At 37.5% G+C, this 27,024-nt stretch overlaps 1 long non-coding RNA gene across 1 annotated transcript; it reads right to left on the minus strand.

Annotated features, from left to right (window-relative positions):
- Positions 1 to 467: 467 nt before the first annotated feature.
- On the minus strand, positions 468 to 25,984 carry LOC131833270 (uncharacterized). The gene is made up of 4 exons (XR_009354376.1): positions 25,926 to 25,984; positions 24,783 to 25,021; positions 5,325 to 5,434; positions 468 to 687 (listed from the first exon to the last, which is right to left on the minus strand). It is a non-coding gene; the product is annotated as an uncharacterized LOC131833270 (long non-coding RNA).
- Positions 25,985 to 27,024: the final 1,040 nt, after the last annotated feature.

Consider the following 27,024-nt stretch of genomic DNA (forward strand, 5'->3'; position numbering starts at 1 on the left):
TAATAATATGATCAGTCATATGGGCCTTCTTCATTCCCCAAAGGAAGAGGAGGTGATCCACCTACAACCCTTTGGTCCCCAAATGAAGGTGACCTCACCTGAAATAATCCCTTCTTTCTGTTTATGACTTCCTGCCTTTAAAAACATTTCCCTTTTGGGAGCACTTTGGATTGCCTCCCTACTTGTAAGATGTGATTCTGCCTGATTTATGAATCATTTTATAAAGCCAATTAGATCTTCAAATTGAATTAAAAAAAAAACACTACATAGAGGATTGGACAGCCTTATAGAGGTCTGAATTGGTTAAGCCAATGAAATGGGTTGTTATGACCTATTTATTTCAGGCATGCAAGAACACCATTCATTTTGCTGTCCACTGCCCTACTGTGGATTTATTCCTCAACAGAACTTTGTTTGCTATAACAGACATGGTGCTAAAGATCATGACCAAACCATTTAATAAAGTTATGTGCTGTATCAATCACTTATAGCTTCTCCCAAAACTTGGACCTGGGGATGATGTGCCCTTGAAATTGAAGAGCCCAAGGAAGAATAATAGTCGCAGAACAGTTAGGCTTTCTTTAGCATTGTCAAATGCCAGCATAGCCCTTGGGGAAGCATCTTTTATATCTGCAGACAAAACAATGTTCCCATCCACCAGTTTCAGCTGGCTTTTGCTTCTGGACCCTAGGGCATGAAAAGTTGTTATTTAAGGAGCCAAGAATATTCAATGGGGAAAGGATAGTCTCTTAAAAAACGGTGTTGGGAAAACAGGATAGCAGATGCAAAAAAATGAAATTAGACTCTTATCTTACATCATTCATGAAAATTAACCTGAAATGTATTGAAGACTCTGATATTGTGGCTTATAATGAAGAAATTGATCTTTACCTTTTTTTTTTTTTTTAGCACAGAACTCCAGAACCCTTGGAAATTCCTAAGTTATGAGAGACATAAAAAGGTGTCTACTGTTACGTAAATGGTGACTTTTGGAAAACCCCTTAGCTCGCCTAAGGATGTGGACTGATTGCCAAAGGGCCCAACCATGTGGTTAGAGGGTTGGAATTTTCAGTCCCACACTGAGATCTGGGATGGGGTACTGGGGCCATAGACTGAGTTCAGGCTTGAATGGCTGATGATTTAATCAACCATGCTCTATAACAAATCCTCCATGAAAACCTAAAGAGAGAAGATTCAGAGAACTTCCAGGTTGGTGAACCTGTGGAGGGGCTCAAAAAGTGGCATGCCTGGAGACAGCATGGAAGCTCTGAGCCATATCTTGCCCTAAGCATTTCTTCCATATGGCTGTTCCTGAGTTATATCTTTTTATAATAAACCAGTACTCAAATAAGTAACATATTTCTTCGAGTTCTGGGAGCTGCTCTAGCAAATTAATTTAACCCAAGGAGTGGTTTGCTGAAGCCTGATCTATAGCCAGGGGGTCAGAAGCTCAGGGAACTACCTGGATTTGGGATTGGTACCTGAAGTGTGTGGTGGGGGGAGGGACAGTGTTGGAGGGCTGAGCCTGTAACCTGTGAGATATCTCCAGGTACTCTGGGTAAATAGTGTCTGAATCAAATTGTAGGACACCCAGCTGGTGTCAGAGATTGGCTTGGTCGTGTGGAACATGCACAGGCAGGTGCGCGCACGCACACACACATACACAGAGGAAAAATTACATCAAACTAAAAAGCGTGTGCACAGAAAAAGAAACAATCAATAAAATGAAAAGGTAGCCTTTGGAATGGGAGAAAATGGCTGCAAATCATATCTCCGATAGGGGGTTGATACCCAAAATATAAAAAGAACTCATACAACTTAATAGCAAAAAACCTCAGATAATCTGATTTTAAAAATGGGCCAAAGATCTGAATAGACATTTTTTCCAAAGAAGACATTCAAATGTTCAACATACATATGAAAAGGTACTCAAAATCGTTCATCATCAGAGAAATGCAAATCCAAACCACAGTGAACTATCACCTCACACCTGTTAGAAGGGCTATCATCAAGACGACAAGAGAAGACAAGTGCTGGCAAGGATGTGGATAAAAGGGAATCCTTATGCACTACCAATAAGAAGATAGGAATGTATACTGGTCCAGCCACAGTAGAAAACACTATGGAGGTTGCTCAAATAGTTAAAAATAGAACTACCATATGATCCAGCAATCCTACTTCTGTGTATATATCCAAAGGAAATGAAAACATGATATTGAAGAGATATCTGCATTCCCATGCTCAATGCAGCACTACTCACAATAGCCAAGATAAGGAAACAATCAAGTATCCATCATGGGTGATTGCATCAAGAAGTTATGTACATTATTATAATATATACAATGTATGTTATATGTTATATATAGTATATATTACATATTCATATACTATACATATATATTACATACATACATATATATATTTTAATATTATTTAGCCACAAGAAAGAAGGAAATCTTGCCATTTGTGACAACATGGATGGAATGTGATGTCATTATGCTAAATGAAATAAGTCTGAGAAAGGCAAATAGTGTATAACTTATTATGACATCTAAGAAGCTGAACTCGTAGGACTAGAGAGCAGAATGGTGGTGATCAGGGGCTGGGGAAGGGTGGGGGAAATGGGGATATGCTGGCCAGTGAATATTAACTTCCAGTTTTAAGATGAATAAGTTATGGGGGTCTAACGTAAAGCATGGTGATTATAGTTAATAATACTGTATTATGTACTTGAAAATTGTTGAGAGAGCAAATCTTAAATGTTCTCACCACAAGAGAAGTGGTAATTATGTGACAGGATGGGGTGTTAGCCACTCTATGGTGGTAACCATTTTGTAATATTATAAGTGTATTGAATCAACACACTGTACACCTTAAACTTATATAATGTTATATGTCAATCTCAATAAAGCTGGGAGTAGGGTGAAGAAAAGCTACTGTTTATTTGAGTGGGTTCGCTCAAAGCAATACAGCCTTGACTTCTAACTTCCTTTTCTAGAACCCTGTCTTCTTTCATAATTCTGGGCAAGTGGATTGGATTCCCCTGCTGTTTGTGTCAAACAGCAATTCTTTTATGTTGCTCTATTATAAATGCTGCTCAGACATTTTGAGTCAAAACTGTGAAATATCCCTTCTTGCCTTCCCATTATCTATTCTATTACTAGATTTAAGACTTGTGAATAATCCCATATGTGACCTTGGTTAGAGGATTCTTTTTTTAACCAGGACAAAAACCAATTGAGTGATCTCTTCATGTAGGGTGTGCCAGTAGTTGAATATCCTACATACTTTTAAAGAGTTTTATTATTTGATCTCAAAGTATTCTGTAACAGGATGGGATAGATTTTCTTCAGAATTTAACTTTATACTCATTATATCTATCATGGGCTGTGAGACATATATTAGAATTACTGAACTAATGTCAATCAGAGTTTTACATTGAGTATTGTCCATCTGAAAGGAAAATTTACCAGGTTTCTCAATGTGATCACTAGTAATATATTTTAATTAACTTGCTGATGTGCTCATTAGTTGCAGTTCTGATTTAGAAATGAGAATAATAGTGATGACATTTCTTCCTTCCCTACTTCAGATTTGTTGAATCAAATTAAAGTAGCTTTTATTTTATAAATACTTGTGCACATCTTTATAGATGATAAGATCTTCGAATTGAGATATATTTTTATTTTTGTTTTTTCCCCCACAACCAGCCCCAAATATAGTAACTTATAATAAGAGATACTCCATAAATGTTAGTGGAATTGAATCAACATGAGTTTTTGAAAACTGTTAACGTGGAATAAAAAGAAATTAAATACAAGGCTTAGAAGGTAAATTTGAGGAAATCTCTCAGAAAGTATAATAAGGGGATACTGATATGGAAAATAGAAAAGTAAATTAGGGGATTTTAATAGATTAATAAAAGTTCTATAATCAAAAAAAATAGAGAAATGAAAGGAAGATATCAAATAAATTACACAAGAAAAATTTCAAGAACTGAAAAACGTATTACAGATTTAAAGTGTCCATTGAAGGCTGAAACAAATGAAGAAAAAACTCATCAACTCATATAATAGTGAAATTTTAGAACCTGGAAAAAGAAGCAAGCTCAAAGACTGCTAGAGGAAAGAGAAGATCAAGACCAGTGATTAATAATCATTTGGAGCTAGATTTTTGAACTGCAAAATCAGTAGCTATCATATAACTAAATGGTACTTTGAAAATTCTGAGGGAAAAGTCAGTTCAACCTAGAATCATACACAAAAAGCTATTATTAATCAAGGATCAGAAGGAAATAGAATGTGTTGTGGCATACAAGATCTCAAAATTCCACTTTACATATATCCTGTCTCATGAAGTGTTCTACCCAAGCAAGAGAGTAAACCAATAAAGAGGAAGACAGTAATAGATCCAAGCAATGGGAGATGAAAACAGGATCAAAAAGACATCCTAGTGCTGTGATGAAAAAAGATACAGGATGAAAGCTATGTCTGAGGCTCAGGGGTCAAGTTCACATTATATCAGGTGGTTAGAGAATTCCACAAGAAATATTGATGAGAAAAAACAAAATAATTACAATTCCTTATGGCTTGCCCATGCTAAGATAGTTTATTTTATGTCTATGTAGGAATGCTAAGAGGAAAAAGTCATGATATTATAGAAAACCACATGAAAACACTAAGGCAATTATAAACTCTAGAAAAACAAAAATTTGTATGAGACAGTAAATATATCACATTCTCTATCTCAATTTGAATAATTTAAACATAATAATGATTACTGCAAACATGAAGAAAAAGAAAGTATGTATGTGTACATGTATAAGAGAGAAAGTATAAGAGAGTTAAATTTTCATCTCCATAAAAGAAAGACAAGAATTAGTTAAATGTAAAAATCATAAAATAGTAGTGTAAGCTTATTGTTTAAAAATATTATGGTACATATAAAAAGAAACAGAAGAGTTGAAAGTAATTATCTCCACAAGGAGGCAGAACTCACAGGTAGGAAATTTTGGAGCTGAGGAAAAAAAGAAAATTAAGTTAAAAATTACATCATGATTTCCCCCAAATTCATGCCAATGCATACATACATATACATATATACATGTATATACATATATGTATGTATATACACTATATATAGTTGTATATAACTATGAAATATATATAACTAACTATATATTTAGTTTGAAAGAACTGCTAAATTATAATACTTGATAACAGAAATAATTGAAAGTAATATCTACACATTGGATTGTGTGTGCATATATATATATATGCATATATATATTGTGTGTGCATATATATATATATATATATACTCACCTAGATATGTACTGTTTAATGTTAGTCACGTGTGCTCTTGAGCATTAGAAATGAACTGGTCCAAACTGAGATGTGCTATAAATATAAAATATACACTGGATTTTGAAGGCCTGGTTTAAGAAAAAAAGATGTAAAATATCTCAATACTAGTATTTTCCACTTTAAAAATTTTTGATAAGAATATTTAACATGAGATCTACCCTTTGAAAAATTTTTAAGTATACAACCCTATATTGTTCCCTAAGGCATGATATTGTGTGGCAGATTTCCAGAAGTTTCTCATCTTGCAGAATTGAAACTTTATTTCTGTTGAACAAAATCCCCTTTCCCCCTCCCCTAATCCCTTGCAACCAACATTCTACTCTCTGCTTCTGTAAGTTTGAGTGTTTTAGGTACTTCATATAAGCAGAATCATGCAGTATTTGCCCTGTCACTGGCCCATTTCATTTAGCATAATGTTCTTCAGTTTCATTCATTTTGTCACACATGGTAGGGTTTCCTTCTTTTTTTAAATTTAATTTAATTTTATTATTTTTTTAAGGGTTTCTTTCTTTTTAAAGGCTAAATAATATCTCCTTGTATGTATATGCAAACTTTCTTTCTTCATTTATCTATTGATATACAATAAACAATAGGATTGTTTTCCTATTTTGGCTATTGTGAAGAATGCTACAATGAAGATCATTAGTTCTATTTTTTTATTTTTTGAAAAAACATTATACTATTTCCCATAGTGGCTATACTATTTTACATTCCCACTAACGTGTACAAGGGTGAAAATTCTATTTTACAAACAAATAAATGAAGGATGACTGGGTGACTCAGTTGTTAAGCATCTGCCTTCAGCTCAGGTCATGATCCCAGGGTCCTGGAATTGAGTCCCACATCCAGCTCCTTGCTTATTGGGGATCCCACTTCTCCCTCTGCCTACCACTCCCCCTGCTTGTGTTCTCTCTCTCTCTCTCACAAACAAATAAATAAAATCTTAAAAAAAAAAACCACGCACACACATGCACACACAGGGGCGCCTGGGTGACTAAGTGGGTTAAAGCCTCTGCCTTCAGCTCGTTCCTGATCCCAGGGTGCTGGGATTGAGCCCCACATTGGACTCTCTGCTCAGCAGGGAGCCTGCTTCCTCCTCCCTCTCTCTCTGCCTGCTTCTCTGCCTACTTGTGATCTCTATCTGTCAAATAAATAAATAAAATCTTAATTAAAAAAATAAGAAGAAAAAAACACACAAATAAACGGAAAGATATTCTATGTTCGCTAATTGGAAGACTTATTATCTTTAAAATATCTATACTACCCACAGCAATTTATAGATGCAATATTATCCCCATCAAAATCTCTATGGTATTTTTTATAAAAAATATAAAGGACCACCTTGAAATTCATATGGAAACACAGAAGATCCCAAATATTCAAAGCCATCTTAAGAAAGAAGAACAAAGTTAGAGGTATCACACTCCTTTATTTCAAAATATATTACAAAGCTACAGTAATTAAACCAGCATGGCACCAGCATTAAGACAGACATATGGACCAATGGAAGAGAAGTCTAAAAGTAAACTCAAACAGAACTAAGGCTCAACCAGGGTATCAAGAACACCCAATGAGGAAAGGATAGTCTCTAACAAATGATGGACTAAAGGCTTAAACATAAGACTGGAAACTGTAAAACTCTTAGAAGAAAACATAGATGGAAATCTTTGACATTAGTCTTGGCAATGGTTTTTTAGATATGCCATCAAACCATAAGCAACAAAAGCAAAAATAGACAAATGGAACCACAGCATACCAAAAAGCATTTGCATAAGAAAGGAAACCAACAAAATGAAGACAGCATTTCCAATGATTTTCCCATTTCTCAAAACCTCTATCTGCTAATGGGTCAATATCACTTCTCTATTTTTATATTGATTTAGTGGTAATATTTGTGATATATTGGGTTACAGAAAATAAATAATTCAATCTGTTTTACTTGCTACTTTTGCTTATTGTTGAATGTGGCTACCAGAAAATTTTAAATCATACATGTGGTACCCTTTCCACCATCTTGGAGCCTGTGGGGTCTCCCTGGGGACAGAACTAAAACAACAAATGTGTGTGGAAGGCTGTGGTCCAAGGCCATGTTTTCTGGCTATAAGCAAGGGTTTCCAGAACCAGAGGGAGCACACAGCCCTTCTTAAAATTGAAGGTGTTTATGCTCGAGATGACACTGAATTCTTTCTAGGCAAGAGATGCACTTACATGTACAATGCAGAGGACAGCATAGTGACTCCTGGTGGCAAACAGAACAAAATAGTGATGTGGGGAAAGTAACTCACACTCATGGAAACAGTGGCAAGGCTTGTGCTGAATTCCAAAGGAATCTTTCTGCCAAAGCCATTGGCTGAAGAATCTGTGAGATGCTGTGCCCCTCAAGGACTTAAACTGCCTGTTAAGTAAATAAATAAAGGTGTGTATTTTTAATAAATAAATAAATACAATTACATACATGGCCTGTGTTATATATTTTTTCTTTGTTCCTTCAGCATAGAGACCATATTTTATCCATTTATAGATACTTAGAATGGTGCCTAGCATATTTGGGGTGATAAAAAATTTGCCTAATGAAGTAATGAACACCACAAGGATTTTTAGGATTGTGACTGTTCACGAGCCTCACTGCATGTAACAGAAAAATCTTGAAATAACAGTGGTTTGAAAAATTCAGATGTTTATTTTTCACACACAAAAAAGAGGTTCAGAGCTAGGCTCCTGAGAACCAGACCAAGACTCCACACATTTGAGAGGCACAGGGGCTCCTCCAGCTTTCTGCAAATCTTGCGTTTTCAAAGATGCTCAATCAGATACAGAGTTGCAAATGATGCCGAAGTAGACTACACGTAAATCTGTGTTTACCTCTGTTATAATCCATTTTAGTGCAAGAGCTTTTATGGGGGTGGGTAGATCACAGAAAGCATCCAGGTACATTGTTTTTGAAATATTTACACTTAACAGGGAAATGTTTTAACTTAGGTATCTAGAGGAATGTGTAGTTAGCATGTCTTCTAGTCTCTCCTTCAAATATCAGATGTTTCCAGCAAGCTATTGCCAAGGGCTGGATCAGAAGCAGGACTGAAATCTCCTAGGAGTGCTTGTAGAGCCTCTGTTTTGTGCTGTTGATTAAAGAGAGAGCCATATGCTTTAGGTAACAGGTGTGCAGGTGGCAAAGACGACATTCTGTTATGCAAATTTAGTATCCTAAGTGGTATGCTAGCCCAGAAAAGGGGCTACCAGATTTGTGCACAACAGCTGATAACAGGGTGTCTGTGCAAAGGCAGCATTTACTCAAAAAAGAGCCTTGAGTCAAGGCAAGCACTTGAACAAGAATTTGGTTGCAAATCCTTGCCCAAGGAATGGATGAGTAAGGTTTGGACTGGTAAAAGGCAGGTGGAACCATCTGGTCATTTCCACCGTAAAATACCCTATGCAGAGTCTGGGTAGGAGAATGAGTTTTAGAAGGGTGGACCCTGAAGAGTTATCCCCAAGATATATTTCAAGATTCTGAATAAGTCAGGCTGAGGCTAAGGATTTTGTTGTTTGAACTTTGGATACAGTTCTAATATCTTTGGTGATTATAGTTTTTGTTTCTTTAATGTTCAGGTAGCTTGATAGCAATTTTCACTCACACTATAACCTGAATGTGTGGTATAAGTGCAACTCTTTTTATTTGTTTCTCTTTGTTTGTTTGTTTTTTTCTTTCCCCCAAGTCTTTCCCGTTGTGTCATTCTACATCAAGCTTCTAGTTGGAAAGGATCCTCTCTCCACTTAGATGAACTGTATGGACTAGGTTCTTCAAGCTTGGCTGGTACCACACTAAAGGATAAGAATTTGAGAAATCTTCTTTCAAGATAATGGTTTAGGTTGCTTGGCTTATGCTGTGTAACCCCTTGAGATGTCAGAAACTGAATGTTCCCCACAGTATTTCTCTTTGAATCCCACTTGTAATATATTCTCTTCTTTCTTTAGGGAGATGGATTCCCAGGGAAGCCAGATGAAGGTCATTTATTTGTTAAGACAAATGAGGAAATTGCATTGAACTTTTAAAAAGCACATCCACCCTTTCAGCTAATCCCTACCTCCTTGATTCTAGAAGTTCATAGTTGGCATGATCTGGGATGCCTAGATCATAAGTCTTCTGAGAGCAGAGATCCTGGTTGTTGTTTCCCACTGTACACCAAGCTCCTCAGACACTACTTTGAGGACTCTGTAATCAACCAGTAAATATTTTTTGAATGAATGAATAAACCATGAAGAAGTTGGAATCTATACCCAGATGGAACAGATTAACCCAAAGATGACTCACATTCATCTAAGTCCAAGAAAATTCATTCCCTGTAATGCTAAAAAGAAAGTAGATGTGGACCATTGAACAGATGAATCATAAACCAATGAGTCTCCAATTTGGGGCAGATGCAGAACATTCCAGATTAATTGTTGTGTGGATTGCACTTTGAAAATATTCTGAATGCACTATGACTGAAGAGAACATTAGGGGAAGTAACTTGGCAAAAACTGGAGGCCATCAAAAAATGGTATAAAACTTGACAAATGGAGAGTCAAGATGGCGGAGGAGTAGCAGACTGAGAAGACATCAGGTCGCAGGAGTTCAGCTAGATAGTTATCAAACCATTCCAAACACATACAAACCCAATAGGAGATCGAAGAGAAGAAGAGCAGCAATTCTAGAAACAGAAAATCGTCTACTTTCTGAAAGGTAGGACGTGCAGAGAAGTGAATCCAAAGCTACAGGGAGACAGACTGCGGGGGGAGGGACTGGCTCCCGGCAAGTGGTGGAGCAATGGAGCACAAAACACGAACTTTTAGAAGTCTGCCCCACTGAAGGATGGCGATCCAGAGGCTAAGCGGGGGTGGAGCTCTAGCAGGGACAGTGTGGTCTCAGGTACCACAGGGTCACAGAAGGATCAGAGGTGTCTGAGTGTGGCAGAGTTGCCAGGTATCAGAGCAGGGAAGCCAGCAGCAGAGATGGAGCTGAGGAGTGAGCTCTCAGCTTGGGGTTCCCTTAAACTATGATCTGTGACACAATTGGGTCACTGCTCTTTGAGCAGGAGCCCCACAAGTGGCAGATCTCAGGAGACTTACATTCCTCCTCCAGGAGAAGCAGCCCTAGAACACGTGGCAGGAATCTGCTGGGTTTGGAGACTTCAAGCAGACCATGGGCCAGAGATAGAAATGCTTGGTCACAGGCTGGGCGAGCTCAGAGCGTGGCGGGAGACCACGGAGACAGGGGGGACTGATAGATTTTCTCCGAGGGCACACTGAGGAGCAGGGCCCGAGCTCTCACCTCCTCTGGGTGGGAGACTGGGCGACCGCCATCTTCATTCCTGTCCTCGAGAGCTCTATGGAAAGCATTCAGTGAACAAAACCTCCAGATAGCCAAGACGAGTAGATGGCTTAGCCCAGCTCCTGGCAAGGGTGGTGCAATTCTGCCTCCCGCAGAGACATTTGAGAATCACTACAACAGGCCCCTCCCCAGAAGATCAGCAAGAACATCAAGCCAAGACCAAGCTTACTGGTCAAGGAGAGCAGTGGAATTCCAGAGAAGGGGAAAGCAAAGCATGGAATTCTTAGCTTTCTCCCCATGATTCTTTAGTCTTGCAAAGTTAATTAAATTTTTTAAATTTTACTTTTTTCTTATTCTAATTTTTTTAAGCTTTGAGGAAAAATTTTAAAACTTTTAAAGTTTTTAAAAGTTTTAAAACTTTTAATGTTTTTGGGACGCCTGGGTGGCTCAGTTGGTTAATCAGCTGCCTTTGGCTCAGGTCATGATCCCAGCGTCCTCGGATCGAGTCCCACATCGGGCTCCTTGCTCCGCAGGGAGCCTGCTTCTTCCTCTGACTCTACCTTTCACTCTGTCTGCCTGTGCTCGCTCTCGCTTGCTCTCTCTCTGACAAATAAATAAATAAAATCTTTAAAAAAAAAACTTTTAATGTTTTTTAACTAGTTTATCGTAACAATACCTTTCTAAAAAAATATTTTTGAGCCTTCATTATTATACTCATATTATATCCTTCATTGTACCTAACTTTATTTTTGTAGCTAACATAAATTATATCTAACTTTATTTTTTGTGTATATATATATATATATATATAGGTTATACATATAACCTATATGTATATTTTTGGGATAAAATTCTTCTAATAGATCAAAATATACCCTAAATCTAGCACAGGGCTTTGTTCTAGTCTCTAGCCTCAGCAAATTCTCTCCACTTTCTTTTTCTTTCTTTTCCAACCAACTTACCTTATCAATTCCTTTTTTAGAACTTTAAAAATTTTTTTTATCTTTATAGTCATATTCTATCCATTCATCATGTTTACCATTATTTTTGTATATATATAATTTTTCTTTCTTTAAAATTTTGGGAGGTAGTTTCTTCTAAGAGACCAAAATACACCCAAAATCAAGTATCAAGTGGGTGGCTCTGTTCTATTCACCAGTCTAATACACACACACACACACACACACACACACACATATATATAATTTTTTTAAGTATATATATATACATATGTATACTTAAAAATTTAAAAAAAAATTTTTTTTTACTCCATTTCTTCTCCCCCCAATTTGGGGGTATCTTCTGATTTGGTAAGCATACATTTTTCTGGGGTCTTTGGCACCTTTTTAGTATTTTATTCTCTTGTTCATATATTCTTATCTGGATAAAATGACAGGGCAGTAAAAAGTCACCACAAAAAAAAAAAAAGAACAAGAGGCAGTACCAAAGGCTAGGGACCTAATCAATACGGACGTTGGGAATATGTCAGATCTAGAGTTCAGAATGATGATTCTCAAGGTGCTAGCTAGGCTCAAAAAAGACAAGGAAGGTTTTAGAGAAAGCCTGTCTGGAGAAATAAAATCCCTTTTCTGGAGAAATAAAAGAACTGAAATCTAACCAAGCTGAAATCAAAAAAGCTTTTAATGAGGTGCAGTAAAAAATGGAGGCTCTTACTGCTGGGATAAATGAGACAGAAGAGAGAATTAGTGATATAGAAGACCAAATGATGAAGAATAAAGAAGCTGAGCAAAAGAGACAAGAGAGACAAACAACTGCTGGATTATGAAGGGAGATTTCAAGAGATAAGTGATACCATAAGATGAAACAATATTAGAATAATTGGGATTTCAGAAGAAGAAAGAGAGAGGAGGGCAGAAGGTATATTGGAGAGAATTATAGTAGAGAATTTAATATGGCAAAGGGAACAAGCATCAAAATCCAGGAGACACAGAGAACCCCCCTTGAAATCAATAAAAATGGGTCCACACCCCATCATCTAATAGTAAAACTTACAAGTCTTACCAACAAAGAAAATCCTGAAAGCAGCTCCAGACAAGAAGTCTGCAACATACAATGGTAAAAATATTAGTTTGGCAGCAGAGTTATCCACAGAGACCTGGCAGGCCAGAAAGAACTGGCATGATATATTCAGAGCACTAGTTGAGAAAAACATGCAGCCAAGAATACTATATCCAGCTAGGCTATCATTGAAAATAGAAGGAGAGATAAAAAGCTTCCAGGACAAACAAAATCTAAAAGAATTTGCAAACACCAAATCAGCCCTGCAGGAAATATTGAAAGTGGTCCTCTAAGTAAAGAGAGAGCTTAAAAGTAGTAGAGCAGAAAGGGACAGAGACAATATACAGTAATAGTCACCTTACAGGCAATATGATGGCACTAAATTCATATCTCTCAATAGTTACCTTGAATGTAAATGGGCTCAATATCCCAATCAAAAGACACAGGCTATCATAATGGATAAAAAACCAAAACCCATCAATATGCTATGTACAAGAAACTCATTTTAAACACCCAAACACCTCCAAATTTAAAGTGAGGGGGTGGAAAACAATTTACCATGCTAAATGGGCATCAAAAGAAAGCTGGGGTGGCAATCCTTATATCAGATAAATTAGATTTTAAGCCAAAGACTATAATAATATATGAGGAAGGACACTATGTCACACTCAAAGGGCCTTTCCAACAAGAAGATCTAACAATTTTAAATACTTATGCCCCTAACATGGGAGCAGCTAACTATATAAAACAATTAATAACAAAATCAAAGAAACACATTGACGATAATACAATAACAGTAGGGGACTTTAATACCTCCCTCACTGAAATGGACCAATCATCCAAGCAAAAGATCAACAAGGAAATAAAAGCCTTAAGTGACACATTGGACCAGATGAACACCACAGATCTATTCAGAACATTCCATCCCAAAGCAACAGAATAGCGTTGGTGGTATAGTGGTGAGCATAGCTGCCTTCCAAAGCACCAGAATACATATTCTTCTGTGGTGTACATGGAATATTCTCCAGAATAGATCACATCCTGGGTCACAAATCATGTCTCAACCAGTACCAAAGATTGGAATCATTTTCTGCATATTTTCAGACCACAATGCTCTGAAGCTAGCGCTCAATCACAAGAGTAAAGTTGGAAAGAACCCAAATAAATGGAGACTAAAGAGCATCCTACTAAAGGATGAATGGTTCAATCAGGAAATTTAAAAAGAATTGAAAAAATTTATGGAAACAAAAGATAATGAAAACACAACTGTTCAAAATCTGTGGGACACAGCAAAGACAGTCCTGAGAAGAAAGTATATAATGATACAAGTCTTTCTCAAGAAACAAGAAAGGTCTCAAATACACAACCTAACCCTATACCTAAAGGAGCTGGAGAAAGAACAGCAAATAAAGCCTAAACCCAGCAAGAGAAGAGAAATAATAAAGATCAGAGCAGAAACTAATGAAATAGAAACAAAAAGAACAGTAGAGCAAATCAAGGAAACTAGGAGCTAGTTTTTGTTTTGTTTTGTTTTGTTTTTTAGGAGCTGGTTCTTTGAAAGAATAAGATAGATAGGGGCACCTGGGTGGCTCAGTGGGTTAAGCCACTGCCTTCGGCTCAGGTCATAATCTCAGGGTCCTGGGATCGAGTCCCACATCAGGCTCTCTGCTCAGCAGGGAGCCTGCTTCCTCCTCTCTCTCTGCCTGCCTCTCTGCCTACTTGTGATCTCTCTCTGTCAAATAAATAAATAAAATCTTAAAAAAAAAAAAGAATAAGATAGATAAACCCCTAGCCACACTTATCAAAAAGAAAAGAGAAAGGACCCAAATAAATAAAATCATGAATGAAAGAGGAGAAATCATAACCAACACCAAAGAAATACAAACAATTATATGCAACTATATGCCAGTAAATTTGACAATCTGGAAGAAATGGATGCATTCCTAGAGATGTATAAACTACCAAAACTGAACCAGGAAAAAACAGAAAACCTGAACAGACCCATTACCAGTAAGAAGATTGAAGCAGTCATCCAAAATCTCCCAACAAACAAGAGTCCAGGGCCAGATGGCTTCCCAGGGGGAATTCTACCAAACATTTAAGGAAAAATTAATACCTATTCTCCTGAAACTGTTCCAAAAAATAGAAATGGAAGGAAACTTCCAAACTCATTTTATGAGACCAGCATTACCTTGGTTCCCAAACCAGACAAAGACCCCATCAACAAAGAGAATTGCCAACTAATATCCTTGATGAACATAGATGCGAAAATTCTCACCAAAATACTAGCCCATAGGATTCAACAGTACATTAAAAGGATTATTCACCACGGCTAAGTGGAATTTATTCTAGGGCTACAAGTTTGGTTCAACATCTGCAAATCAATCAATGTGATACAAGACATTAATAAAAGAAAGAATAAGAACTATATGATACTCTCAATAGATGCTGAAAAAGCATTTGACAAAGTACAACATCCTTTCCTGATCAAAACTCTTCAAAGTGTCAGGATAGAGGGTACATACCTCAATATCATCAAAGCCATCTATGAAAACCCACAGTGAATATAATTCTCAATGGAGAAAAACTGAGAGCTTTTCTGCTAAGGTCAGGAACATGGCAGGATGTCCATTATCACCACTGCTATTCAACATAGTACTAGAAGTCCTAGCCTCAGCAATCAGACAACAAAAATAAATTAAATGCATCCAAATCAGCAAAGAAGAAGTCAAACTCTAACTCTTTGCAGATGATATGATACTATATGTGGAAAACCCAGAAACTCCACTCCAAATCTGCTAGAACTTGTACAGGAATTCAGTAAATGTTCAGGATATAAAATCAATGCTCAGAAATCAGTTGCATTTCTATACACCAACAACAAGACAGAAGAAATAGAAATTAAGGAGTCGATCCCATTTACAATTGCACCTAAAACCATAAGATACCTAGGAATAAACCTAACCAATGGCAAAGAATCTGTACTCAGAAACCTATAAAGTATTCATGAAAGAAATTGAGGAAATGGAAAAATGTTCCATGCTCATGGATTGGAAGAACAAACATTGTGAAAATGTCTATGCTACTTAAAGCAATCTACACATTTAATGCAATCCCTATCAAAATACCATCGATGTTTTTCAAGGAAATGGAACAAATAATCCTAAAATTTATATGGAGCCAGAAAAGACCCCAAATAGCCAGAGGAATGTTGAAAAAGAAAACCAATTTGGCGGCATCACAATTCCAGACTTCAAGCTCTATTACAAAGCTGCCATCATCAAGACAGTATGGTACTGGCACAAAAACAGACACATAGATCAATAGAAAGGAATAGAAAAATGGACCCAGAAATGGATCCTCAACTCTATGGTCAACTAATCCTCGACAAAACAGAAAAGAAAGTCCAATGGAAAAAAGACAGTCTCTTCAACAAATGGTGTTGGGAAAATTGGACAGCCACATGCAGAAAAATGAAACTGGATAATTTCCTTACACCACACACAAAAATAGACTCAAAATGGATGAAAGACCTCAATGTGATAGAGGAATCCATCAAAATCCTTGAAGAGAACACAGGCAGCAACCTCTTTGACCTCAGCCACAGCAACTTCTTCCTAGAAACATTGCCAAAGACAAGGGAAGCAAGGGCAAAAATCAACTACTGGGACTTCATCAAGATCAAAATCTTTTGCAGAGCAAAGGAAACAGTCAACAAAACCAAAAGACAACTGACAGAATGGGAGAAGATATTCACAAATGGTGTATCAGATAGATAAAGGGCTAGTATCCAAAATCTATAAAGAACTTATCAAACCCAACACCCAAAGAACAAACAGTCCAATCAAGAAATGGGCAGAGGACACGAACAGACATTTCTGCAAAGAAGACATCCAGGTGGCAAACAGACACAGGAAAAAGTGCTCCACATCACTTGGCATCAGGGAAATACAAATCAAAACCACAATGAGATACCACTTCACACCAGTCAGAACGGCTATAATTAACAAATCAGGAAATGACAGATATTAGTGAGGATGCAGAGAAAAGGGAACCCTCCTACACTGTTGGTGGGAATGCAAGCTGGTGCAGCCACTCTGGAAAACAGCATGGAGGTTCCTCAAAAAGTCGAAAATAGAGCTACCCTATGACCGAGCAATTGCACTGCAGGGTATTTACCATAAAGCTACAAATGTAGTGATCCAAAGGGGCACATGTACCTGAATGTTCATAGCAGCAATGTCCACAATAGCCAAGCTATGGAAAGAACCTAGATGTCCATCAACAGATGAATGGATAAAGAAGATGGGAGATACACACACACACACACACACACACACACACACACACACACAAGGGAATACTATGCAGCCATCAAAAGAAATGTAATCTTGCCATTTGCAATGACATAGATGGAATTAGAGGGTATTACGCTGAGTGAAATAAGTCAATCAGAGAAAGACAATTATCATATGATCTCCCTGATATGAGGCATTTGAGAGGCACAGTGGGAAGTATGAGGGATAGGGAAGGAAAAAATGAAACAAGATGGGATTAGGAGGGAGACAAACTGTAAGAGTATCTTAATGTCACAAAACAAACTGAGGGCTGCCAGGGGGAGGACGGTAGGGAGAGTGTGGTTGGGTTATGGGCATTGGGGAAGGTATGTGCTCTGGTGAGTGCTGTGAAATGTGTAAGCCTAATGATTCACAGACCTGTACCCCTGGGGCAAATAATACATTATATGTTAATTAAAAAAAAAAACTTCACACACACACACACACACACGGTTACACACAATCTGAATTATATCAGCGGATTGTCTCAAAGTCAATATCCTAGTTGTGCTGTTACACTATAATTTTATAAAATGTTACCATTGGAGGAAACTGAGCCAATTGTACGAAGACTCTATCATCTCTCAGAATTGCATGTAAACCTATAATTATTTCAGTATAATTCCAATAAAAGCAAAAAATAATAGTACTAAAAAGAGAGAAGAGACCATTGTGAGATGGTCTGCCAAGGATATGGCCAAGGGCACCAAAAATTGGGGGCCACTAAATTAAATAAATAAATAAATAAATAAATACATCTTTATTGAACTGAAATATAGGATTATCCAAAGAGGGCAGTCAAGAAGGGTTTAATCATAGTTTATTTGTCATTTTTGACTAGGTGAACTGAGGTAGATACCTTGAGACCATGATTCAAATCTTTTGATTAACTCCTGTAATATTATTAGCTTTCTAATTTCATAGTCTCACATACATAGTTTTGTGTATGATCAGATTCATCCAATTTTAGTGTTGTTTTGTTGTAATTAGTGTTAGATATGACAAGATAAGAAATTCCTTCAATTTGATCCCATAACAAAATCAATGTTTTCATTTGTCTGTTGTCTTTTAAAGCTGTCCATATATGTATTCAATTTTTATATATTTGTAGCAATATTATAACCCCAATTTTAAGTTATTTATTTTTACTTAGCATTATACCCCCTGATTCTCCATTTTTGTTCTATGGATTCATTCAATTAACATTTTTAACTATTAATAAGCACCTGCCATTGTGGTTAGGGTAAGTTTAAGGGGGAATGTTCTTTTAATCCAATTTAATGTCTTTTAATCCAATTTAAAATACTTATTTTGAAAATAGAAGGGGGAAATGAAAATAGAGAAAAGCAAAGATGTAAAGATTACTTAATAGTCAGTGATAATCCCTCTTGACTAGAAATATAAGTGAAGTCTATCCCATGCTCACCCAATTTGCCATCAGTGAGTCATGATGCAATTCATTTAGCCCTTGTGGATTCATGCAGACATGTCTGGTGAAATGATCAAGAGGGATGAACCTTCACTCTTCTTGTTTTCTGTAGATGAAATTTTAAAGAACCATTGCCAAACCTGTCATTCAATCTCCCAACAAGTGTTCAGTCAGCTAGTGTATGCTGAAAACTGTCAAAGGGATTCCACACATTAAAGGAATCTGTGTGCCCATTAGGGGCAAGGATTGATATATAATGATAGGCCAGGCTGATCCCATCAGGAAGCTGGACTAAGATGTGGAGTCCATTCTCGCTATCTGAATAAAATGAATTATGTTCACCTAGATAACCTTCTAATGACAGTAAAAATCAATCCAGCCAGAGGCTTTGCTTCCACTAGACTTCCTTGGCCTTGAAGCTTGAGAATGCAAGGCAGAAATGAAGATTCACATGAGGAAGGATATTCTGAAACATGGTGCATTCTGTAAACGGGTGACATTAAAGTCTAAAAGAAACATTATAAAGTCTATTATATGTTTGCTTTTCTATTTTGCCTCATTTAAGAACAAGATGATTCGTCATCTGAAGGCACTTTCTTAGACCCTGTCACTGTCAGGAAAAAAAAAAAAAAAGACAGTATTTCTCTTTGAGAACTTAACCTTAAATGGCTGTCTAGTTGCTGACCTATAGTTGGCTAAGCCTAGCTTCTCAGAGCCAGGCATAGCGGTAAAGGGAAGAACGTGGACCTATCAGTCCATCTGCAGAAGGAAGGTCTTGCAAAGAAATCATACAGATGCAGGGCAAGAGAGTGTTCTGTGACTGCTGAGAAAAAGATTGGTGAGGGTTTGGGTTAAGCTTCCCAGGGAGAGAGGAACAGAACAATTTGCCTGAGAGTTTGTACTGATGAAAATGTTATCACACAGGATTCTACCTCATGAGGAGAATATTGGCTAAAACCTTGACACTTTTATTCGGTTTGCTTTCAGTGTGATAGGCTCTTGCTCATCCCCAGGAGGGCCTGTAGAAGACCCTGACCTTTCTTACCTGGACTCCTTGACTCAATTTCCTCTCTTGAGAGGTGAGATTAGTGTTATTTGGATGTGCACAGCATCTGAGTCCTTGAAGGGCTGCACAATTCTGGGCTGGTTCTGGTTGTGAAAGAAAGGAATAGGTCTTTTATAGAGAGGAGTGTCAGGACACCTTAGCTGTTTTATCTTAGAGATACCCCAGGGAAGGACTGCATCTTCAGTTCTTTCTTGTTCCTTTTTATGTTGAGAAAAGAGGATAGAGAAATTGGTATACAGGACTTTTGAAGTCTAGGTTTTGCAAGAAGAGATTCAATTTACCCAGGTTTCTGTTTGAAAGGCTGGAAGTTGTTAAGAGAATTCGAATACCATTATCAACTGTGTTCTTGTCTCTCTGAGGCTGAGGACCATAGATTTGTTTCTAAAATAAAATCTGATGGAATGCTATTATTGATAGGTGCTTTCTGGAAGTGAATGCACATATACTTCTTTCTCAGTCCATGACATGGGCTTACTGAGAGGCGTGGATGATGCTACAAAATATATAGAGAAAATTTTGAGTTTCAGTGTACACTTTCTGGTAAGGTAAAGGCCGATAGTCCTAGGTTATAGACTATTTTCCCAAGGGCTCATCTGAGCGACAGCTGCAGCTGGGCTCTTGTTCTCCTTGCGGAATATTTTGGCTCGTAATTTTTCTTGCCAAGAGCTATGATTTTAGATGTGGAGGTATCAGCCTTCCTCAGGAGACCATCTCTGTGATCCGGGCATCTTTTAGATCTGTTACAGATGACCTGACACCCTGTAGCCACTACAAAAACAAAACAAGCCCCATATTCACTAAAACAGCTAACAGTTCAAAAGAAATGTCCCCATCACTAATGTGAGCAAGTTCTATTTGATTTAAAACCAACCAACCAACCAACCAACCAATCAACCAATCAACCATCCGTTAATACTGTGATGGACAGGTTGAAGCCATAAACTCAAGTCTTTGGTTGAGATTTCCAGTGGAGGTCTCTAAGGGGCCTGGTGATTCAGTTAGCTGATGGGAGCTGATTTAAAGCTACAATGTAATAAACCTGCAAGGGAAAATCAATTTACAGCATGGAGTGAGATCTGGGCATGGGCAGATGATTCAGCTAATTTCTCTGTTGGGTCAGCTGCATTGAAAATTTGGACCAAGAAAACGGGTATTTTTTTTCTTCTCACTGAGATCCTCATCCTCCTTTCCCCTCTGCTCCGTAGGACCATGAAGTGGTTTGACTTGCTTTATAGACTAAAGGTTATAAAGCGAGGGTTTACTGATCTTACTTCCAACAAAACATCTTTCATTTTCATTAAATAATGAGCCTAAAATCTGGTATGTTGCAAGTAATACACTTGTACTTTGCATCTTTACAATGTGTTAAACATGCAGTTAAGATGAAGCTAATTTCTCAAGCTCTATTAGGGGCTGCATGAATTATTTGAACCAAACTACAACACAAATTCAGACATCAAAAAAAAAAAAAAATCCTCAGAAAAATACATAGTCCGGATTCTCAAATATTCATGAAGCTGAAACTTTTTTCATATTCTTTCTCCCTATAAGAGTATCAGGTTATCAGTAGAAATAATTTTAAGATTTAGGAAAAGATAAAGAGGAAGGTAAAACTTAATTTGAATCCACTTATAATAATAACATAAAAAAATACCTAGGAATAAATTCAACGAAAGAAGTGTTAGTTTATATACTGAAGACTAAAAGGCATTGTTGAAAGAAATTAAAGGAAATCTAACTAAATGGAAAAAAATCCCATGTTCATGGATCAGAAGACTTAGTATTATTAAGGTGATAGTACTCCCCCAAACTGATCTACAAATTCATTGTGACCTGTATTAGAATCCTAGCTGCCTTTTGTTGGGCAGAAAGAAATAAACTGAACCCAGAATTCAGATGGAAATTTAAGAAACCCAAACTAGCCAAAAGAGTCTTGAGAAAGAAAAACAAAGTTTAAAGAATCATACTTCCCAATTTCAAAATTTAATACAAAGCTACAATAATCAAGATGGTGAGGTGCTTGTGTGAGTTTAGACATACAGATCAATGGAATAGCATTGAGAGTATAGAATTAAACTCTTATATTTGTGAATTTGTGATCAACTGATTTTTGATGATGGTGCCAAGATCCCCCTTAATAGGGGAAAAACAGTCTTTTTTCAACAAATGGTGATTGGACAACTGGATATCCATGAAAAAGAAGGAAATTTAACTCTGCTCAAACAGTATACAAATACTAACACAAAATGGATTGTAGACCTAAATATAGAAACTAAACTATAAAACTCCTTGAAGAAAACATAGGCATACATTTTATGACCTTAGATTAGTCAATGAACTCTTAGATACAACATCTAAAGCACAAGCAACAAAATAAAATATAATGGAACTTAATCAAAATTTAAAACTTTTGTGCTTCAAACAACACTATCAAGAAAATGAAATGGGAGAAAATATTTGAAAGCATGTATCTGAAAGTGATTTGTATATAGACTATATAAAGAACTTCTATAACTCATTAATAAAAAGACAAATAACCTAATTGAAAAAAAGGTCAAAAGATCTGAATAGACATTTCTCCTAAAAGAACATATATGCCTTCTTAGGATATATGGTGGGTTCAGTTCTGGACCACTGAAATAAAGCAAGAATTACCAAAATGTGACAGAGAAATATGAAATGAGCAAATGATCCAGGAAAAAAATGTCACTGACAGGCTTGCTTGCTGCGAGATGGCCACAAACCTTCAACTTGTAAAAAATGTGGTATCTGTAAAGTGCAATAAAGCAAAGCCTGTACAAATGGCTAGTAAACACATGAAAAGATGCTCAACATCCTTAGTCATCTGGGAAACATATATCAAAACCATAATGCAATACCATTTCACATCCCCTAGGATGGCCAATATAAAAATGACAGATAAGTAACAGATGTTGGGGAGGTTGTGGAGATATTGGAACCCTCATACACTGCTGGTGGGACTTTTAAATGATGCAGCCACTTTGGAAAGCAGTTTGGTAGTTCCTTAAACTGTTAAACATAGAGTTATTTTGTAGTTCAGCAATTCTACTCCTGGGTATAGACCCACGAAAATTGAAAATACATGTCCATGTAAACGTGCACACAAATGTTCACAGAAGAATTATTTTAATAGCCAAAATGTAGAAATAATAAAAAAAAAAGTGTCTACCAACTAATGAATGGATAAATAACAATGTGAGATATTCAGGCAGTGGAATGCTATTCTACAACAAGAAGAATACAAGTATTACTACATGGTACAATATAGATGAACTTGAAATGAAAGAAGCTAGTCACAAAAGTCTATACATTGTCTGATTCTATTTCTATGTTATTTCCAGAAAAGGCAAATCCACAAGTCAGAAAGTAGATTAGTGATTGCCAGGGTCTGGGTATAGGGGACAATGGGAGAGTGGCTGTAATGTGTACAGTGTTTCCTTTTGTGATAATGGAATGTCTTAATACTAGGTTTTGTTGATAGTATACAACTCTGTGGGTATGCAAAAAAAAATCAAATTTTATACTTAAAAAGATGAACTTTATAGTACATAAATTATGTCTCAATAAAGTTTAAAAAATGAGTTAGTCATCACTTTTAAATCAAGGTGGCACTTGTGAGAAAACAAAACAAAACAAAACAAAACAAAAAAATCGTAAGTCAATCTGAGACCAATAGAGCTAACCACTATTAACATGGGGAGGATACATATGTACCTTTGTCATACACACATGCACATGCACACAAACACACTCACATTATTTTCACAAACTTTTGACCACGCAGTTTGCATCTTTCAAGTAACAGCATAGCCTTTGCTCCAGGAACACCATATAGTTTTCTAAAGCAGGGTTTTCCCAAAAGGTAGGAAGAGTAACACTGGGGTTACTCAGGCTGATTTTAGCTAAGACTCAGTTGAACATTTTGTTATTTTAATACTTCCCTGTTTAGGTTACTGGGTGCTGAAAAATATAATCAGCGCATCAAACGCATGTCATAGATACCATCATTTAGGATAAGGATGGGTGGGAATATGTGCTTTAAAACTTGAGTCAATTTAAAGAAATGTATTAAGTATAGAATAGTAGAGCCAAACTTTGGGGGGAAAGTAGTACTGAAATAGCCAGTTTGAAAAAAACTCTTCCAAAATATTATTTTTCACTGCATCTTAGTATTGTGCTGCACGGATCTAACATCACTCAATCTCTATTGATAGGCCACTGGGTTACTTGCAACTAGGAGTTATTATTCTGGTGAATCTCTCCATGGCCCAGTTGGTGCCCTGTTTGCCATGGCTGGCAGGTGGTGGATCACTGAGGAGGAAGAAGCCAATGAAGGAGTTTCTAGTGATTCCCGAAAGCAGACTCCTTTGGTAAAGGTTTAGGTGTAGGTTCAGAATGTAAATTTACCCAATGGATGCACTGAGGATATCTGAAAGCTACATATTCTCATGGTAAGGAAGGAGAAAAGAGGGCTGGCCAACAGTCATCATGAATTAAACCACTCCCCTTCCCCTTTGTGCCCCTCACCCCCACACCCTGTCCTCTCCAGGATTTATAACCTAATGGGTCCTGAACCAGTGATCAGGACAACTTGGGGCTGTTCCCACAAGAGACCCTCTCTTTTCCTTTCATTGCAATCTTTTTCCTTCCACACCCTCCCCAAGCAAATGGGCTCAGAACAGCAAGCCCATTTTGTAAAACCAGCTCTTAGAAGGACAAAATGCCTGATCTGTGTTTAAAAGGCAACACCATGTATTTAGAAATAACCTGCTTTCAGGAAATTCAGAACAATCTTCTTAAAGTTATGCTGGAGCTAGCCAATTTCTCTTTTAGGGTCACTTGTTTGTATTAATAGAAATCCATCTGCATAAAGTGACAGTCTACGTTCCTGTTCCCCCGCCTGTCACCAGATGGAGACTTGGTCAATGTGGGATGCTGTCTTTCACACAGATGCCAGCATATATAAAAAGACAAGTTATTGGTGGAAATTATAATAGATGGAGATTAGGACCATTCTAAAACAGACTTGGATCCCTGCTTTTGACACAGGAAATGTTGTTTACACCATTTCAGTAGGATTGCCTAAAATATACCAGTTCCACGCTAAAGATAATTGCTTACACTACTTACTAACAGATAATGCATTCTTCTGAGTAAGTTTAAAAAAAAAATTTTTAAAAAAAAGAAACTCTTCCAGCTAGCATTTATTTATTTATTTATCTTTTTTTTTACTCACCTTTCCTTGACGATGGAGTTTTGTTTCTCTTTCTTTCTTTCTTTTTTAATTAGTAAAAATAACAGAAGGAAGCAGGAGATGGCACGCCCTTCTAGGAGGCAGATGACTGGAAAGGGCAATTCTTTCCCTCTTGCTCTCTATACCCAACCCCAGGCTACTTACTGACTCTGCTAAGTCCAACAGCTACTGATACCCATAGGCAGCTGGATGCAAATGGGGCCCGAAGCTCTGGTAGAGTCCTGGCAGAGGAGAGAAGGAAATGGTGTGCAGATTTCATCACAATGGCTTCACCAAGAATCTGGGAAAATGAATCTAGCCCACGTGCTGAGGACCAGAAAGCAGCTGATCCTGGGAAGAGTGACACCTTCTCCCACCCTATTTTGTACCATGCTAGGAGCCTCCCACCTTTTGTTTCCTGGAGGATCCTGCTCTACAAACAGACCCATGATTCCCAGGTGCAGCCTCCCTGGCTTCTGGAGGTTCTCAGTCCATTTTTCAGACTTCCCTGCTCTCCCCCATCACAGCCCACTTGTCCAGAGTTCTCATGATCCATCCAGAATCTTGACAGCCCTCTGTTTCCTCAACTCCAGAGTTTTTGTTGGAGGATCCAGAATTGGCCAGGGTTACCTTTGACCATAGAAATGATTACAGCAGCTTAGCTTTGTAACCGGAACTCCAGAGGAGGCAGCAGCCTCAGACCTCTGAATCTGCCCTATGTCATCAAGGATGACCTGCTCTATCATCCTCAATGTTTGGTTTTCGTCTTTGTGGTTACAAGATGGCTTTTTTCCAGCCATGGACGTCAAATCTGTTCCCAGGCAGGTTGAGAGATGAAGGGCTAAAGGCACAAGTCAGCTGAGTCTGTCCTTATTTTATCAAGAAAAGAATAATTTCAGCAAGTGTCTCCCAGAAGACTCTTTGCTTTCAACCTACTGTCCAATACTGAGTAACAGTGCCACCTCTGTCTTAAGAGAGTTTGAGGAAATGAATTTTTTTCAAAGATTTTATTTATTTACTTGATAGAGAGAGAAAAAAAAAAAACAAGCAGGTGGAGGGGCAGAAGGAGAAGCAGACTCCCTACTGAGCCAGGAACCGGGAGAAGCAGGCTCTCAGGACTCGATCCCAGGGCCCTGGGTTTATTACCTGAGCCGAAGGCAGATGCTTAACCAACCGAGCCACGCTGGGCATCCTGGAAAGTGAATGTTTTGACCTGAGTACTTTGTAGCCCCTGACAACATTTGGGCTCTATTATGAGGAAGACAAATAGAATAGATATTGAGTTACACGGCAACCAGCCAGCCACGTCCACCACAAACCAAGTCCAAGGGAAACACTGGACAACTTGAATAATGATGCTTCCATGTGCTTGACTTCCTGTGTTACTTCTACCTGGAAGTTCCTATACCCACCTCTGATGAGAACTTTCTTGACATTGCTGGTGACTGGAATCCTTAATCACTCTAGACACAACATTGGCCTGTTGGCTAAAGCCCTCAGCAGTCAAACCCCTTGCTAGTTCCTATTAAGTTCCCCCCATTACGTTTAATCCCTTTAAGTTCTGTGACATTTGCTTCCTGTTCTTTTCCAACCATTTCACACCGGTCTCAAGCAAGCTCACATCTTGTGGCCAGGACCGCAGGAGTTCATGACAATAGAGTCTCACAGATGGTGGGAAGCCATGAGGATTGGAGGAATCCGGGAGAGTTTAATTTGTAGAAGGAGGCATAGAAATACTGGGAGCTAAGATATTGGAATGATAAGAGTTTTCCATTTTTCCTGAACCTTCCATCCCATATCCAGAGGCAATCTTTTGGTTTGTTTCTGGAATGTCCTGCAGAAAATTTCTGTTTACAAACATATATGGCAGAATTGTCCTAAATGTGATGTGGTTGGGTATATACTAAACACCTGTTCTGTGACCTGCTATTTTTCAATGAACGGTATATCTTGGATATTTTTCCATGCCAGTTCATAAAGCTCTGCCTAAATCTACTTGGCATTAAATGAAGTACCAAAATTTCTTAAACTATTCTCATACTGAAGGACATTTACTTGCTTCCAGTTGTTACCCATAATGCTGCAGTGAACAGTTTTCCACAATGGACTTTAATCACCTCTGTGAGTATGTGTGTTGGACAATTTCCTACAAGCTTAACAGAAATTCACATTTATTGAAAAGAATGAAATTGGGATTGTCCCAGAAAATCTTGGTTGCATAGGCACAATAATTAAAACTATTTTC

This window comes from Mustela lutreola, chromosome 6 (genome assembly GCF_030435805.1).
Source record: "Mustela lutreola isolate mMusLut2 chromosome 6, mMusLut2.pri, whole genome shotgun sequence".
NCBI classification, from domain to species: domain Eukaryota; kingdom Metazoa; phylum Chordata; class Mammalia; order Carnivora; family Mustelidae; genus Mustela; species Mustela lutreola.